Raw genomic sequence first — 18,892 nt, 5'->3', positions numbered from 1 at the left:
CCTTTTGGCTTTGATGTAGATCAGGTGTCCCCAAATCCAGGCTTCGAGGGCCGGTGTAGGTACCGTAACCATTCGACCTGCAATAACCGTTCAGGGTCCTTTCGACAGAGGATAACGTCACACTACGGTAGCCCCACTTGGACAAACTACCCAGCGTCGAGATCTGCTAAGGCTCTTCATATTTTCATTTCATGTTTCCTTTTGTAATATAAAGTTCTTTTCCCTCATAAGTTGTGTCTGACATTATTCTTTGTATTGTTTATAGAGAGATTTTGCCACAACCCACTTTGTAAAAAGATCTGTGGCTGTTAAGGCCCGTACACATCGGGACGAATATTCGCCACATTTTTTGTGTTCACACCCAGGCGATTTTCGCTGACGATGAGCCGAGCGAACATGCAATTTCATTCCCTGACATTAGATGGCGCTTAATGTAAAAAAGAAATACCCCCTGTACATAAGGTGGCGCTGCGCAACTTTACGCTTCTTAAAGTCGCTTTTCACTCAGAAGAAGAGAGCAAGTATTTACGCGCTTGTAAGAATCAAACAAAGAAAACATGAATATTTCCAGCACCATAGCTCTAGCTCCAGTTCCAGCGATGAAAAAATTATTGTTCTGTTGAATGATGAAAGACGCCGGAAAAGACGTCGATTTTGGGTACATCCCATAGTTACGAGAAGAAAAGAACATGGGGAGTTTTATCGACTGGTACAAAAGCTGAAAATGTATCATGAGCGTTTTCGGGGATATTTTATAATGTCCGTCATTATTTCTTCGCGGCAGTGTAGACGCTACTTGGCGTCTATCTTCTTCGCTGGTATGTGTGCTCAGAAAGGCAGTTTTGTGTTTGAGCGCCCCCAAGTTGTGTTTTACTGTAAGTTCAGAAGCTCCAGACACGTGTGCAAAAGGGCCATTCTCATTGGTCTTATAGTTTTTGTCGCAGCGCGTAAAACCAAAAAAATGAACCCGAGGCGTTTTTTAAAAAGTGACGCTTTGACGCGTGGCGTTTTTTCGCGTCGGTGTGCACACTCACATTGATGCCCTTTGTTTAGTCACGAGGTGTTAAATGTAGGCGAATATTCGTCCCGGTGTGTATGGGCCTTTAGAATGAACCTGCTGCTCCACACAAGTGAACCGTGTCTCTGAGCAGAGCAGCTGGAGTCTCGTGGCTTCGTGTTCGCAGGCAGGGAAGGTGCTTTGTTATAGTGTGTGGTCCGGAAAAGGGTTTGGACCGCAGTCCGTTCGATTGCCATGCACTTAATAATAATAATCATAATAAAAGCACGTTTAGAAGATAATCCCGCTCTGTGTCTGAGCTGTTTGTTTACAACGGAGCGCATAATATCTTCTTCTATGTTAGTATAGTAATTTGTCCAGACCACTCACTATCTGACACGTCATTGGACCAACGGACAGCCAATCACATAATGTGACGTCAGCACTAGTCGAAAGACCCCGAACGGTTGGTGCAGGCCAAACGGTAATGGTACCTACACCGGTGTCCTTCTGGTTTTACAGAAACCCTGCCTTTTTTGGTGCTTATTACCTGGATCAGGTGTGTTTAGCCAATAAGGAGCTTCAATGGCAGGTTGGTTAGAAAACATGTAGGACACTGGCCCTCTAGGCTTTGGGGACGCCTGATGTAAATGCTAAATTAAGGTCATTTTGGAGTCGAAATGCCTATTTGCATCAATAGGCTTAAAAGAAAAAGGGCAATCAGACTGGAAAAAAAGGTTACCCATTTTTTGAGTTCACCCACGGGACCACTCAGTTAAAATTAAAATAAAAAATCTCTTCTAATAATACATTACTAGACAAAAAAGCAATACAGTTTAAAGACCAACTCCGATGAAAATTGTGTTTTTTACATGTTTTTGTGGCATTTTACTGATAATAGAGGACACGTATGAAGTAAATGAGGCTTAAAATTGCATTTTCTGACTATTTCTTTACTCAAATTGTTGTGAATCAGGAGCAGATGAAGAAATGGGATTTAAATAAATTGCAATTGTTATGAAGAGCCACATGCTCCCGGCTCCGCTCCATTCTGATGCATCCACTATGGTACACAAATAGATCCATGTTTGTTTTCCTCAACTGAGATGGCATCTGGCTCAAAACTGTAAAGCTGGATAATTCCGATATTGCTCGGCATATTTGTTGCACTGGTAGTGTTAGGTTGGGGTTGTGAGGGGCTGTAAACTAGTAGGAGAGTAGAGCGCTCCAAATTTGCTCATCAAGAGAAAAGGCAAGGGTTATGCCATGCCAACAACCTCGCCCACAACTCAGAGGTGAATTTCTTATGAACTACTGCCACTTTGCAGAAACAATGTCATAGAAAATAATATGTTTTCTGATTTTGGCTAAAAATGGCATCATAATTAAAAGACCACTGGGAAAACGTTTACAATATATTAAAAGAGGATTGGAGTGGAACTTGAAACAGTTTTTTTTGCAATGACACTGCACATCTGTTAGTTTTTAAAATACATTTGAACTTTTTAGCCAATGGGAACATGCTCCCCTTTTGAAACCAGCCTCCAGAGGTCTTCAGTGGAACATTTCATGTATACTTTAAAACATTAGTGATATGAGATCTAACTTTAATCACGACTCATTCTAGTGAGTAGAATAACGTGTTTAAATGAAATGTGTAATAACATGCATGTTGTTGCTCCGATGCGAAGATGCTGTCGCGTGTGAGTGACTGTGCAAGCTTCTCAAGGCTTCAGAATCAGGGAAACCATGGAAGGTTGAAGTCATTCATCAGCTGTACATCACCTTGCTATTCCCTTGAGACATACGAGACACAGAGGAGGAAATCGGCTCACAGACGGAAGCCAAATGTACAGGACACTCATCAGCACAACCCAAAATTAATTCAAATTTGTGGAAACATATCAGCAAATTGGATTCATTTTAAATAAAATTTGCCTCAAGATTTTATGGATAACATATGCGTAACACTAATAAAACAATCTTTAAAAGTGTGGGTTAGAGAAATGTTAAAGTTGACAGATTTTCTATATTTCTAGAACTTGGTATAGTGCTGCCGGTGGCCATCGCCTCACACAAACATTCGGGTTCCCAGCACATCACCTCAACACAAAAAAACTCTGCCCCGAGGCAGAAAATAATGAGGAACTTCTCAGTAAATACCACACAGGCCACGCACTGCAGTTCTGCAACGAAGCTCAATATCAGAAAATGTGCAGCAGAACACCAAGGCCAAAGTGATAGATTGTAGTTCGTGGGCTTTCAATGAGGTTTCTGTGGCAGGTACAAAAATAACTCCAGGAGCCAATTTACACGGTTGCAGCCGGCAAAACACAAATCCCTTAAAGCTCGTCCTGACAACTCATAAAGCCAACGGCTGCGTGAGCCTCAAAGGTGTGACAGTACAAGCTGCACAAGTGCACAAAGCATCAATTAAAGTCTGTTTTATGATACTTTACAAACATCTGCCTAAACAATAAAGAACCTCTACAAGAGTTTTTGTCTCCGGAATAAAATATCCCTTTGTAATGGAGGGACCAGCCGCCTGCTTACACCTACACTGTTAGTGGATCCAAATCCTGCTGTCATCCTCCTGTTTGCAGAAACGTTTCTTGTTCAGTTCAGTAACTAACTAATCACAAAAAAAAAGAAGAAGAAATGTGTGGAACAGCTTGCCAGCTTGTCTTTGATTGTGTGTCTCACAGAAATGACTCCAACTTGGTTCACAGGCTCACTTTAAACAGCTGCAGAAAAGATGAGAATCTTTTAACTCCTGATTCTCTGGACCTCCAAGCTCTGACTCTGGCAAAAAAAACAGATTAACGGCCCTAAACAATTCTTTTTTATTGAGCAAATAAAAAAAAACAGTTTCATTTTGGTCCCTCTTTGTAGATTTTTCTGTTGAAAGTTCTCAAAACCTCAAAATTGGGTAACACTTTATAAAAAGGTACCCTTTTGTTAACAAATGCATTAGGTAATATACTAAGTAATGCTAAACAAATAAATAAATAAAGTGTCTAAGGGGTTACATTATTTACATAATGCTCAGTTAACTAATTTTTATTCGAGGTATCTTTTTGTAAAGTGTTACCAAAAAACAAAAATGACCCTCAAGGTTGTATATGTGCCTATATGAAAAAAATATATACAGAAAGAAATGCAGGATATAACCTGGAGTTTAGTGTGTAAAATAACATGAAAACTGAACCCAATCAGCTTCTGCCACCAACATGCTTCCACTAAGCTTCATATGTGTTGTGTGCAGTTTCATAAAAAAATCAATGGTAGCAATACAGGGCATCTGTCACAATCAAAATGAGAGAAAAGTTAAATTGGTCTCTAGGGAGGACCCTGATGCTCATTACCATTACATGACTGTGTAAACAAATCCCTTAAATTTGAAGCCATCATGTACAACAAGATTATCAGTAGGCTTCATCTTTACAGAAGGAGCTCCTGCAGGGATTTTCCTCTTCTTTGTTCCTCCATCACTGTCCCAGAAATCCTTCCTTTCTGATTAGAACCCAGAGTCAGAATAAACATAAATGCTGGTTCCAGCTTTCTGATGAGGGTTTCCAGTTCTTGACTATAGTCAGCATTATTGTGACAGTTCAGTATCAAACAGCAAATCTACTTCAATGATTCAGGAAATGTTTTTAAAGATCAATTGGGGATATGAGAAATTTGCAAACTGGACAGCCATTATGATTGGCTGTGGGGGAGCTGCAATGAGCTATGATTACACAGAGGCATGTAAAACATTTATATCTGAGGGAAAAAATACTTTTATTGAACTTCCGCTGAAACTTACTCTTTAATACAGTAGACCCGTTTTTCACTTTTTTTAAGTTTTGCAATTCCGTATTTCATAAATGCAAAGTCAATCATGTACTGCAACAAATAAAACCATCAGTTTAAGATGGTTTGCCATTTAAACATTAATGAACACCAAAAAAAACAAACAGTCGATAATAATGTAATTGTTAAAGTTTTAATTTAGTTGTTTCTGTTCATTTGAATATTAATTTAAAACAACTAATCTAAATGTAAAACAGATTTGGGGTTTTTCTTTATGGATTCTTTATCTAGAAAACTGTTTTGGATTCTTTCTAAATTAGCTATGGCTCCTCCCAGATGGACCCCGCCCCCTTCTATGGTTTACCTGAGGTCTGTACCAGATGCCTTCAATTAGCTGTTAGTCTGGGTTAAAGGAATTAATTTCAGACATTGTCCAAATCCCTTCACTTCTCACCACTTAGTGCCCTCTATAGGGCGTTAGCCATTTTGTAGGGCTGTTCAAATCTACAATTCCAAAATCCAGTGCCCTGGAAATTTCCCAGGAGTCTCTGTGAAAAAGTAGTGTGCATCGGTGCTCACCACAATGCATTGCGTTAAACATATTTTCCATTAGAAAACAATGAATTAATTTTTTATAGAAGCCATCCAAGCTTTCATTTTCAGAACACAGAGGATTAATGAATAGTCATATTCACATTTTACTTTGTTTAATTTGCCATGCCAGGAGTTTACCAGCCTCATCACCCTGCTCAGAAAATGTTTGATCCAGTCTGAGAAGGCTCTAGAAGCAGTGTTTATCAAACTCAGCTCTAAACAGCACTAACACTTTTCCAGCTGAGTATCACTACCCCTATTCCCGAAGTATTTTTATTTTATCTTCTATCTGCAACCTGATTTCCTGACTTTTCATTGATTTAAAACCTATGTAGCTGATTATATATCCTATGAAGAAGGCCTTAAATGCTTCCCATTTTGTACATGCAATTGTTTGAGAGGTATTAATTCGAAAATACTCATTGATTTGTTTTCCCTAAGTATTTCACCATGTCTTCATCTTTTAACCGTTTGCATTGAAATTGCCATCTCTGAGGATCCCTAACCAGTTTACTGTCCTTATAGATAAACTGCATGGTGCATGGTCCAATATCACAATGTTATCATAAGAGCAGTCATTAATTTTTGATTTGAGTTATGTAGAGAGTAATCTAAAGTAATCTATCAAAGAATATGTTTTAAAAGTACTTGAGAAGCAGAAATAAACTTTGGCATGTGGATTTCTCTCTCGCCATATACCTGTTAGTTTTAGATCTTAATAAATCAATAAATCATGACTCTACAGCCATTATGTGATCGATTAAGTCCTGTTGATCTGTCCATGCTGGGGTCCACCATACAGTTAAAGTCCCCTGCTAGTATATATAATAATAATAATAATACTAACAGGTTGTACTGTAAAGACTAGACTCTAGCCTTAACAGTACAACCTGTAAGTACTATTAGCTAAACTACAATAATACATCTTTCAAGATTTCTTAAGACTATCTTGAACAAGTGCTTCACTTTTCAACCGTGCAACTATTATTGCATTTTACTTTAGTATGTGTATTTTGACACTAAAAGAATGCTGTCTTTACGTTGCCACTTCTCCACTATTAGCGTTCTTTAACTGACTGCTTGCTTCACTTCTGAAGCAGCAGAGGCACCGGTGTTACCACAGCAACAGAAATCCTTTAGGTGGACAAATCATCAGTCCTGCTGCAGAAATGGACAAATCTGCTGCAGCTAATAGGATTAAACTGGTGATAGAAAATGAAAGACAAGAACAGAAAATTTAAGGGAAAAGAGGTTCATCATTTGCCTAATTGTGTTATATTCACAAACAGATGTTGATGCTTGAATTGGATGAGTTCAGAACTTTTTGTAGCAGACGAGACGTCTTTTCCTCACTGCTACTCATGCTATATTGATAAGGCCTTAGTAACAACTACCCTTAAGGGTGGATACAGGCTGTCTGCGGGCAAAAAATGGACAGAGACCTGTCCCACCCCAAGACGCTCCAGGCCCAGACCGAACGCCCTGACCGCTCAAGATGTACGCCGGCGCCCAGATGAGAGGCACTCTACTACCCGGGAGTCCTGAGTCCCCATCCGCCCCCACTCCCAGAGGCAACCCAAGGCCAGTCCCACACAGTCTCAGGGTGGGAGACAGGGAACAACGTGACCACCCCCCTCTCGCTATGTGTGTGTTCTAAAGAGATGCAATTAAAATTTTGCGGACTGAGGCGATACAGACTCCTCCATTCTTCAACAGCAGAATCCGATCGCCCAACCCTGTCCACTAAAGGACCCTACGTGAGTGCATTTGTGTATGTTGATGTCTGTTGAAGTCTGTAGTGAGCGTTCTAAGAGGGGGTGCAATTTAAATTGGCTGTTGCTTCCACTTACATGTCTAGAGCAAACAAAGACAGATGGGGGGAGGGTGGTCTAATTAACTGTAATTTATTTATTAATTTCCTCTATTGATAATCATGTTTTTTTTTCTCCCGATTGATATTTGTGTCTTTACTTATTTTATTTTACTTTATTTTACTCCCAGGCTTCTTGGTGAGGTGTTAGGTGTAAAGAAGGAAGACTGGTCATGCTCCAACATGGACTAGTGCCGCTAGAACCCCGTCTCCCAACCCCCAACCGAGCATGACGCACCAGGTCAAGCCGTGCAATGTGGCAAAGGCGCCCCGGAGTGCACCAGGCCCCCCATCACCAGACCCCCATGACCACACAGCAAGGGAGGAGCAAGGCTAGATACCATTCCCATGTTGCAGAGCAAAGCCCCAGCTCCAAGGGACCGGGTCCCCAATGGGAGCTCTGGTCCCCAGGCGCCTGAACCCCGGACCCATCAGACGACCCCCACCAATCACAAGCACCCCTAGGGGCTTTCATCAATGAATGATGGATGAAACCGGCCTCTTCTGGAAGAAAACGCTCTCTCGAACTTAACTGATGAAGGAGAAAGCACGGGCTCCTGGTTTTAGGTATCGAGAGACAGAGTGACACTCCTACTGTGCGTTATAAAGTACGCTACGATACAGACTATTGCTCTGAATAAAAAAAACTCTATGTTGAGCAAAATTCCAATGTTCTTTAATAAATATTTAACAAAGCATCAGAAATGGAGGGTTTTTGATGGAAAGGATTGGTGAAGGATATTCTTGGGCTGTGAGGGTGGGGATGGTTTTGGCGTATTCGTGGGTGTCTCTGGTCCCTAACCCCCATGAATATGGGGGGAATCCTGTACATTTAATATTAAACAGTATAGTCTTGCACACGTATCTCTAGGTTTTCATTTATTTATATGATTTCCTTTTATTTTATTCTTAAAATCATGTTATTATCAGACCACTGTCAGATACTCTTCACATACTCATACTCCTCCTCAGATGCGCTGTTGAAGTTTTGCAGTCTGTCCTCTGCAAATTAAGGGAGTGACAAAACATCACATTATATTTGTAAGATAAAAGTTTACATTTTAAAAAATGTATCTTATTTTTGTGCCTACGTTTTTCTTTAATATCTATCTCATTTTTATAAGTCAATGCCACTTGTTTACATATTTTATTATATACTTTAAGCTATTAATATTGCATTTACAATTTTTAAAGTCCTTCATTTTTTGTGAATGTTTGTTTAATTCTCTATAAGTATTTTGACGTGCAGTTGCACTGTTTAAATAAAAAAATTGCCTACACAAAGTTATCATGTTTTTTTGTGAGTATATGTATACACTAGCAGTGAAATTTACTGCGATGTACCAAAAACCTTGCCTAGGGGACCAAATTGGCTAGGGCCGGCCTAGCGCCAGGTCATAGTAACACTTTAACCATATGGAAGATCAAGTTTTGAAGTAGGTGAGACGCAGACACATCGTACAAATTTTTCATTTTTTCAACTCCCCAAACACTGTGCAGGCTTCTTGCACAGCCTGTTAGTCCTGTTCAAGTGATGAGCGTGCGCTCCTTGACTGTTAGAAATGACGAAATTAGACAATCAGAGCATAGTTTGTGTGGACGTCCATCTTACAAACATTTACGTGCTCACAAGCGCCGGTTCACCCTGTGCGTGTGGCACTTGTGAGCGTTAAGTATGGAGCCAGTGCCTGCACCTTACTGACGACTTGACTAGAGTGTGGCATAAGGGCACCATACAACAGCATCACTCGTACCTCATGGGTGCATGTAACTTTCATCAGCCTTTCGAATGCTTCACGATACACTTACCACACAAACGACAATCCCTCCATTTTAAAGACGTCCCTTAAAATGGCCGCATGAGCCTCAATGGAAGTGCAAAACACACCTGTGCTCCTCTTAAAATGCAGCAGGCTTCAGTGCAGGATGTCTACTGGCTATAAACTGAAATCAGTTAACATACACAGTACACTATCACATTCATTATTCAATTTTGCTGGAATGTTTTGTCAGTTATCAGCCCATTAACAGCATTTTAGTGAAGTTCTGCAAAATGTGTTGCACAAAAAAATCCTATTGCTTCCTCGCTTTGGAAGTGGAATTACATGTAGTCCTGTTTTCTGGTCTCCGGGTGCAGCAGTGGGTCTTTGTGACTAATGAGGACAAGAAAACTGTTAAACTGAAAACGTTTTAGATCGGAAAAGGTTCTAAAAAAAAAAGTGGAGTCATGGGATAAAAGACCGTTTTTTTCTTTTAACTCTTAAGAAAGTAAAATATCTCACTGTGACAGAAACGGAAAAATATTAAGTATTTCATGAAAGTGATGAAGAGACAAAAAGTAGAGACATTATCCTTTCAGCCTGCAGATTCCATCTCTCTAAATTGTATGCATCAGCATAGAAAAAACTTAATTTAAAACTAAAAAACGTTTGCATTTTATAGCACAAATTAATCAAGCGATGTTACCGACACGTCTGTCTCACTTTTTACAGTTATTCTGCCGTCAATAAATCCTCTTTTTCTTCAAAATCCCTCACCTAAGCAAGCAATTTGTAACATGAATATTAGTGATACAATCTAAAATTGTATCATCTAAGATATTTTGCACACATGTCTACATGTTAAACGTTTTTCAATCACTGTGTTCAAGTCGTGTTAATTGTTTAAACCAGGTTTGTGTTAACATGGTTTAAACAGGATCCTTTCATTTGTTGTCCTCTTGTCATGGTTGAGTTTGTTTAAGTCTTACTAAAGTACCCTGGTTTTAGCCATTTCTTCTTGTCTTTAAAATGAATTATTTTAATATCTGCAATTTTGGCTCCATAATATTTCAATGTTTGTTTCTAATGCTGACGTAAAAAAGGGAACTTTGATCAGACAAAAACCTGAACACCCCTGAACTGAAACCATGAACTTAAGTTTCCTGAGGTTGGCTACCTTTATCAGTAAGCACCAAAAGGATGGAAAACTCAAAGCTAGTGTGATCTCTGTAAGGTACGTCTACAGCTATGATCAGGGGAGGCAGCTGTCCTGCTTCTTTTCCTAACACCTCTGCTCCCACAGTTTCTTCTCAGTGAACCTCCTGATCCAGCTGATCAGCAGCAGGTCGACTAGGGATAATTGGAGAACATAAAAGGAACAGAGACCCTTGAGGACTGAGTTTGGACTGCTCCGTGGAACAGAAATGGAGAGCCTTTCTACTGGGGGTGTAGCAATTTGATTCATATTATAATTTGTGGTTACAGATAGAATTCGCATTTGATATTGTTTAAATTTGAACAATCTGATTCACTGACCTGAAATCAATCCAGGAAATCCTTAGCCAAAAATTCAACCATAGTGTCTCAGAGATAAATACCTGCGTACTGAACAGTGCAGGTGAAGTTTTACAGATTACTTGTATTTCTTGCAAGACATTCATTCATCTTCTGAACCCATTTTTATCCCTTTCGGGGTCACAGGGCTGCACTTATGGGTGAAGGCAGGGGACATCCTGGACAGGTCGCCAGTCTGTCACCCAAATCACACACCCATGCACTCTCACATTCACACTATGGAAAATTTAGAGTAACCAATTAACCTATGAAGCATGTTTTTGGATGGTGGTAGGAGAAAACCCACGCATGCATGGGGAGAACATGCAAACTCCACACAGAAAGGTCACCCGTTGATTTTCTGTTTCAGGTTTCCCCAGCCGGGACTTGAACCAGCTGGGGGGGACCTGTGAAGCAAGACGCTAACCACTGGGCCACCGTACAACCTCAAGATGATCAATCAAGTTAAATATCTTTACAAACAAACAAGTAAACAAGAGTTAATGGTTGCTGTCATCACGTGTGTTGTCCACTGTGATGGTGGTTTTTATACTATAGTCAAATAAACCTACTGTACATCAATCCAAATGGTATTTTCCAATATTGATTGTCGATTTATCTAGTTTTGAAACAATTTTAATGGTTTGGGTCGATTCAATTGGATTTGATTAACAACTTGCTTCACACAGATCAATGCAGTTGATAGTAGGAATAGAAATCAATTCACTGATGAATCAATTCATTGTAACTACCTAAAAAACCTGCAAAAACTGAGTCTGATAAAACAAATGATTAAAAACAACAAAAACACGAAGATAAGAGTATGGACCCTTACAGAATATTAGAACATTTTCACCACCCCTACACTTTTAGAAAAATGACCTTTCCATTAAACACTGCAGTTTGTAAGTAACATGAGTGCATCCTACCATAAAAAGAAGAGGCTGCGGTTTATTGGTTTCAATTTGTTTAGAGTTACAGGCAAACTGAAACCAGGTTCTAGTGAGCACAGATTACTAGAAGTAACACTACACTCCACTTGGTTCTGAGAAAATGCTGCTGCTGGGGTTAGATGGAATTTTTCATGGCGCAATGCTGATCCCCATTTAACTAGGATCTAATGTTGTTAATGTTGGTTTTCTGCTTTGCTGGCATGTGATATTTTTGGCTGCATAATCTCCAGTAAAGACTGACCTCTCCTTTTTAAATAGAACACAGCAGTTCATTTCAATAATGACTGTAATGATTGGCATATAATTGTTTTGGTGAACTAACAAGACACAACAGAACTAAAAAGGAATTCATATTTAATTCATTTTTATTTAATTTGTAAATGTAATGACCAAATTCTGGGACGACCCATTTTGAGTTGGATAAAAATGTTAGTATAGCAGCTATGGCATACGACGGAGTATTAGGGACACCAAAAAAAAAAAAAAGTAAAATTACGAGATTTTATCTCGTAAATTTAGGTGATTAAAAACTCGTAAATTTATGAGAAAAAAATTTGTACATTTACGAGATTAAAGTGGAAGTGAGCATGCAGAGCAGCAGGTGAACGCCGCGCAGCAGCAGAGCAGACCGACTAAACTTGGTTGAACAGCTGAGCTAAATGTTTATTGATAACGTTCCAGATGTTTAGAAGCTCATTTGTTTGATTTACAATTTATTAAAGTTTTATTTATTGATGGTTGGTTTGCAGGATCACTGCAGCCCAATCATGAAGTCATCGGTGTCCCTGCAGCTGTTCATCTGAATCCTTTCTTCCTCCACCAAAGACCAGATCTCAACGTTTGTGACGCTTCCGTCTGAGGAGGAATAGCACTTTTTGCCTTTTTCAACGTTCTAATGCTAATATAACAGACTATTTTCATTCATCTTTATTGTTTTATGCTGATGACAGATTCATGACAGGTTCATGACGTAATGTGACAGATGAACTTCAGGTTTTGTGAATGAAAAGGAGAATAAAGGCTGTAGCGGTCCTGTACACCCAAACGTGTCTCTGAGCTCCTTATTTTACAGACTCCGCTTTACTGACACCGAAACCCCGGAAAGCAGACTACACTGAAAATAATCTGATTTTGAGTCGCCAAAAGGTTCAGAATCTCTATGTTTTTTAAACCTATCCGGAAATAAAGCTCACAAAATGCTCCACATATTTCATCTTCAAAATAGGCTCTGATAAACAGACAACTTCGGTGTTTTCTCCTTGTTAATCTATGACTTTTTTCTCGCAAAATTACGAGATTTTAAGTCGTAAATTTATGAGATAAAAACTCGTAATTTTTTCTTTTTTTCTTTTTTGGTGATCCTAATACTTCGTCAGCCCAAGATTATTTCTTTACACACGAGGTATAACTTTCCAATCGACCTAAATCAGCTGAGTCTGTCATGAAGAAGAGTGGCTTTGCGACTCTACGCAGCTCCCCTTTTCTCCAGAAACAGCTGGTTTTCAGTGATTCCATGAACAGTCTAACAGTTACGGTATGTCAAAGAGCGTGTGCTATTTGGCGTTAAGGGTTCATTATCACAACTGTGATATCACTGGAATTAGTAAAAACAATGGCAAGAGCCACGAAACTTTAGGAACATTGTACACGGAAACAGAGATCTAAAGGTGGTAGGTAGGAAAGAACGTCTTTTGTGTATAGTGGGACCTATTTCTTTCTTATTATTTTACAGTGAGTCTGATCTTTTTTGTAATGATTTGTCTATTTTTTCCTAAAAACAGATTTTATGGTTTGCTCTGTGAAGTAGAGCATCGCTTTTAAAATTCTGTTCAAACCAGCATCCATTAGACTGGTTACTAGGGGCGTAAAGATTAATTTGAACAACAATTCCATTCATATCATAATTTGTGGTTGCTGATAGAACTCACAGTTGATTTTGGTTTGTTGTGAACGATCCGATTCACTGACCTAAAATGGATCCAGGACATCTTTAGCCAAAAATTCAACCAGTGGGACTCAGAGAGAAATACCTGGACTAAACAGTGCAGGTGAAGTTTTCCAGATTCTTTGTATTTCTTGTAAGTTAATAGAATGTAAATAAAATGTGTTCAAACAAACAAAGAAGCAATAATTAAAATGCAAATCCATTTGCATTTTAATTTCACATGTCATAGTAAAATAAACCTATCATGATTCGATTTATTTAATTTTGAAACGATTTTAGAATGGTATAAGTCGATTCAATTCGACATTCTGCCTCAGACAGATCGTTCTGGTTGGATCGCAGCAGCAGAAATCAATTAATCGATTAATCGTTACATCCTGAATGGTTGCAATGTTTTTTTATTCCAAAAAAGCATAATTTTTAAGCAGCATTTACGGTGTCAGTTCCATCTCAGTGTTTGCTGGTTTCATTCAATGGCTGTTACATTTAGTCAGCATGAAAACCAGGGTTTCAGTACACCTGAACTAAAGAGAGTAAATAAAACGAGGAGTAATAGGCACCCTGCTTTAGAAGAAGAAAAAAAAAAACTGTCAACATGCCAAACCTTATAAGTGCACGTAACCCTTGTGCCTTCCTAGGCACTTTAACATTGGGAGTTGGGTCATCTAGACCCACTAGACAGTGCTCTGAACCTTTTTTCTTCAGTGATTTGTGATCTTCACTGGTGTCCATGGATTACATGAAATCTTTCCACCTTTGTCCACCTTTGTCATGGTAGGGAGAACACGTCAATGTAAGGGTGAGGTCATAGCACAAGGGTTAAAAAAAATGTTGCAACTATGGGTAAATGTAGTGTAGAATGTGCTTATCTATGATAATCATCAGGACAAGCTGGTTTTCTTCTTTGTGTTCAGAACTTGTTCTAGAAAACAAAGAGTTGTATCTGAGCACCAGTAACAGTCGTTTGAGTTACTCAAAAGTGAAAGAAAGCCAAAACTAATGGAGATGGGAACATTTTGGTCATTCTCCACTCACTAGAACTAAATCTGAAGAACCATTCTAGTGTGAACATGCTATTGGACACACATTCTTATTAGTTTTGACCTATTTTGACCTTTTGTTTACCCCTGTCCCCCTAATTATCTCAGCTTTAACAAGCCTGTCTGTTTCAATTGGATTTTTAGACCCTTGAAAACTTTTCGACTCTTAACTTCTTGCAGAGGTAATCCAAACAAAAACATTGAAGCACACTTTTAAAATCTAAATGACATTTCTTACAAACAGCTTCTTTCTAAATCCATTTGCTAAATTCTCAAAAGCTCCAACCTATAGGACCTGTGATTTTCCTCTGTGATTCAATATGGAAGTAAAGACACTTATTCATCAACTCATCACACAGATACACTCTTAAAACAGAAACATCCATCCATCCAACCATCTTCTTCCACTTATCTGGGTCATGGAGACAGCAGTCTCCGCAAAGATGCCCAGACTTCCCTCGCCCCAGCCACTTCCTCCAGCTCCTCTGTGGGGACCCTGAGGCGTTCCCAGGCCAGCCAAGAGACATAGTCTCTCCAGCGTGTCCTGGGTCGTCCCCGGGGCCTCTGCCTAGTGGGACATGCCCGGAACACCTCTCCAGGGAGGTGTCCAAAAGGAATCCGGACTAGATGCCCGAGCCATCTCAACTGGCTCCTTTCGATGTGGAGGAGAAGCGGTTCTACTCCGAGCTCTCCGGGGGTGACCGAGCTTCTCACCCTGTCTCTAAGGGAGCGCCCCACCACCCTACGGAGGAAGCTCATTTCAGCCGCTTGTATTCGGGACCTCGTTCTTTCGGTCATGACCCAGAGCTCATGACCATAGCTGAGTACTGGAACGAAGAAACTGGTAAATTGAGAACTTTGCTTTTTACCTCAATGGACCGATACAGCAACAGCAGAACTACGGATGCTGCTTCAATCTGCCTGTCAATCTCATGCTCCGGTCTTCCCTCACTTGTGAACAAGACCCCCAGATATTTAAACTCCTCCACCTGGTGGCAGGGACACTCCCCCCACCCAGAGATGGCAAACTACCTTTCTCCGCTAAAAGACCATGGCCTTAGATATAGCGGTGCTGACCCTCATCCCAGCCGCTTCACACTTGGATGTTCCTCTTTAACAGTCAAACAAAAACCTCAAAATAAGGGTGCGACTCTTGGAAAGCAATTGTCAGCAATGTTGTCCCAATGTGGGACTGCAACCGATTCCCTTCATCAGCAGACAGCAAGCACAGCAAGTAAGACGATCCCTCACAGTTAGTGTAACCTGTAGGTGTTGCAGTCCTGCCCCTTTTTCCGTTTTCTGTGGAGGTTATCAAAATGTACAGTCTCTCATCTAAGACAATTATTAGAAGTCAAAACATGCACATGATTTATGATGTCATCTATTGTGATTAGAGCTAACTGCAGTATTTTTCTACAAATGAAATAGACGGTTTGTGTGAGCTGCACCTGCACAGGTAATTGTGGCCTCTGGATGCAACAAACAATGATTCATCTGGATCAGAATTATTGTTAAGAAAAATGTCCACATTTTTATTCAGACAAATGGGTTGATGGATGGGACGTAAGGACTAAGACACAAACAACTTAAAGAACTGGGGGAAAAAAGACTATATGATGCAGATAAATACCACCGCAAATCTGCTTTATATGGAAGTAGAAAGTAAATGGATGCATCTAGGTTCAGGCCATAGAAGAATTACAGGTAAGGTTTAAACTTAGGAAAATCCAGAAAAATAGGAAATACTCTTTTCCAAAAGCATCTCGCTCACTCCTCTGGGAAAAACAGCTCTACAGCTGTCATTCTGTCATATTCCATCCAGTCAATCACTGCCAGGCCAACATTTTCCCTGCAACTCAGTCCTGCTTCTGCTTCAAACCCCACCTCCTCCATCCTCCATCCTCCTGCAGGAGGCCTTAACCTGATTTAGCCCACATCTTACAAACAAATGCATCCCTACTTCCAGTGCTTAAAGCAGCCTATATGTCTTTACATACTGTTTTTTGCAATTCTTCTGTCTTACTGTGCCTTTGAGCAAAAATGTCACCTCACCAGAAACTCCAAAACTCCCCAAAATTTGCACGAACCCAGTACCCGGTAAAAATGAACGGCCACCGTTCCCAAAGAAATGATGACATCCCAATGGAAAAAACAGTAAAAAAGAAAAGAATAGAGCTGAAGTCTCTTATGGAGCTTATGAAATATTTCAAAATTCACAAACGAAGCCATAACACACTCGTCGGGGACATCCAAAGGAAATGCCATAGAAATATTTGTCACGCACAGGTGACCAAAATGTAAAATGGTTGCTATGGAGAAGGGGGAAGTGAAGGGCCTAAAGCAGCCAATGAGAACGGGTTAAAAAGGGGGGAATGGGGGGGTGGCTCTTGCTGCTTTATTTTGTCAATAGCATATTACTATCATATCATCTAATATTTTTACATTTGAATTTGTACATTTTTTTGGCAAAGTGTTCCAGACTTTGACAGACATTTATCATGAAATGACACCTACGTACTTTAAAAAGTAACTTTGTTCTTATTTTCTGCAGATGAATGTCAGTGACAAAAGGTTGTTGATTAAACTAAACAGCCTTTAAACCTTCTTATTACAAAGGCCAGAGTATCACTGCCAAATTAATGATGTGACCCAACACATAATTACGTTTTGTTTCATTGATCAAAGTTCCCCTTTATTACTTATTTTTATGTGTGCAGAAATGGAACTTTCCTTAATAAACATAGAAATTGTAAACATTAAAAACTAAAAGAGAGGCTATTTTATGCTTGAAAGAAATAACTGATTGACTTACAAAGGAAACTGATCTGCAAATTTGATGAACTTTCTAAGAGAAGATTGATTTGACTATTTGATTTTTGCAAATCTGGCCCTACAAACAACAACTGTGGGTCCAAAATGACAGAGAAACTCCAAATCTATCTTAAAATGTTTCTATAAAAATCTGACAAACAACTAAAAAGGAGGCTTTTAAAAAACAAATGATAAACTTGTAAGGTTTTAATCATTTTTCTTTGGAAGATTGGAGATTATTAAACCTCTTTTTCTCCCCCGGCGGACGTGACAAATGACCAGAGCGAGGTCTGTGGACATAAATGCTTTGATTTTCCAGAAGCAGCAGACTGATAAGTCATCGTTCTGTGAAAACAATAAATCAGGACGAAAGGAAAGAAGCGTGCACCTCCGTTCCCTCAGAGCTGCTCTCTCCTGCACAGAGGAGCACAGAACCTGATGATGTAAAACTATTCATGTTTATACTCAACACCCACTAAGGGCCGAGACAACAGAAACTTCAATATAGCTAGTCAGAGGAAGGTTGCATTAGGTTTCCTAAAACCTCCTGCAGTGGTTGAGTTGATGTTGGACCAAACTTCTCAAACCATCACTGGTTAGAGCAGATGTCTGCAACCGCAACCGGACGCCACATGCTGCTCCTTTATCCGTCCATTGTGGCTCTTTAGCTTTGAAGGAAAGTGATAAATTATATATTATAATAATATATATATATTATTAAATTATATAGTTTAGGTTAATTTGTTTAAGTTTGATCATGTATGTTTAGATACTTATACAGCACCTGTGACCAAAAATGGGTAAAAAATAAAAATAAAAATTGAATCGTTCCCACGAATTTGGATTTCGTTATCACAAAAAAGTATTTGGTTCTCACCGTACTGGGAGGGTCTCTGAATGACCTCATGAATCCAGACATGGACACGTGATTACCAATGTTATTGGAGCTCTTGATTTGATTTGATATATTGATTTATTTCAAGCATTGTAGTTCAAAGCAATAAAAAATGTACACATATTTATCAAACTCATTACAGAAATGATGAAATGTATAGATTAAAGAGATAGAAAATAAAACAAAACAAAAATGTCACTTAAATCATATTTGCTTAATTAAATACAGTGATCATTAACTAAGTTTAAGTAGAGTTTGATTTATTGCTTGAAAAGGAGTGGGAAGAAGGAAGCTTATATAATTCCACCCCTCCTGAGTTGATTCATTTGATAGTTTTACAGTTTATTAAAATTCAATATAGAATAGATCACAGTAGATCAACCCGACCTCACAACATCATCCGTGCCTTCCATGCATTCTAAATGAGATATACAGTCAATGTAAAGATGAGGCTAAAAACCTTGAACAGTAGCTCCTCCCACACACATCAGGACCATCAAGTTAATGAACACATTTTTGGACAAGCCTCCAGCAGGGAATTTTAAAGAGAGGTGTCCAATTCAAATCTGACACGTGTTCCGTGTGAACCCAGATCAAGCTCTGAGCCTTTTACTTTTTCCTTTTCCAAAACCTAAAATGAGCTCTTTTCATTTGTAGCCCAGGACGGACGTCAAA

General features: G+C 39.3%; 1 protein-coding gene across 1 annotated transcript in view; it reads right to left on the bottom strand.

The window, feature by feature from the left end:
• Positions 1-18,892, bottom strand: part of LOC101157639 (transmembrane protein 65) — a 49,058-nt gene that overhangs the window by 28,959 nt on the left and 1,207 nt on the right. The gene's annotated exons all lie outside the window — the stretch shown is intronic.

The sequence above is a fragment of the Oryzias latipes genome, chromosome 16 (assembly GCF_002234675.1).
Source record: "Oryzias latipes chromosome 16, ASM223467v1".
NCBI classification, from domain to species: Eukaryota; Metazoa; Chordata; class Actinopteri; order Beloniformes; family Adrianichthyidae; genus Oryzias; species Oryzias latipes.
Note: the sequence above shows the minus strand (reverse complement) of the source record. Positions and strands in the feature narration are given on the sequence as shown.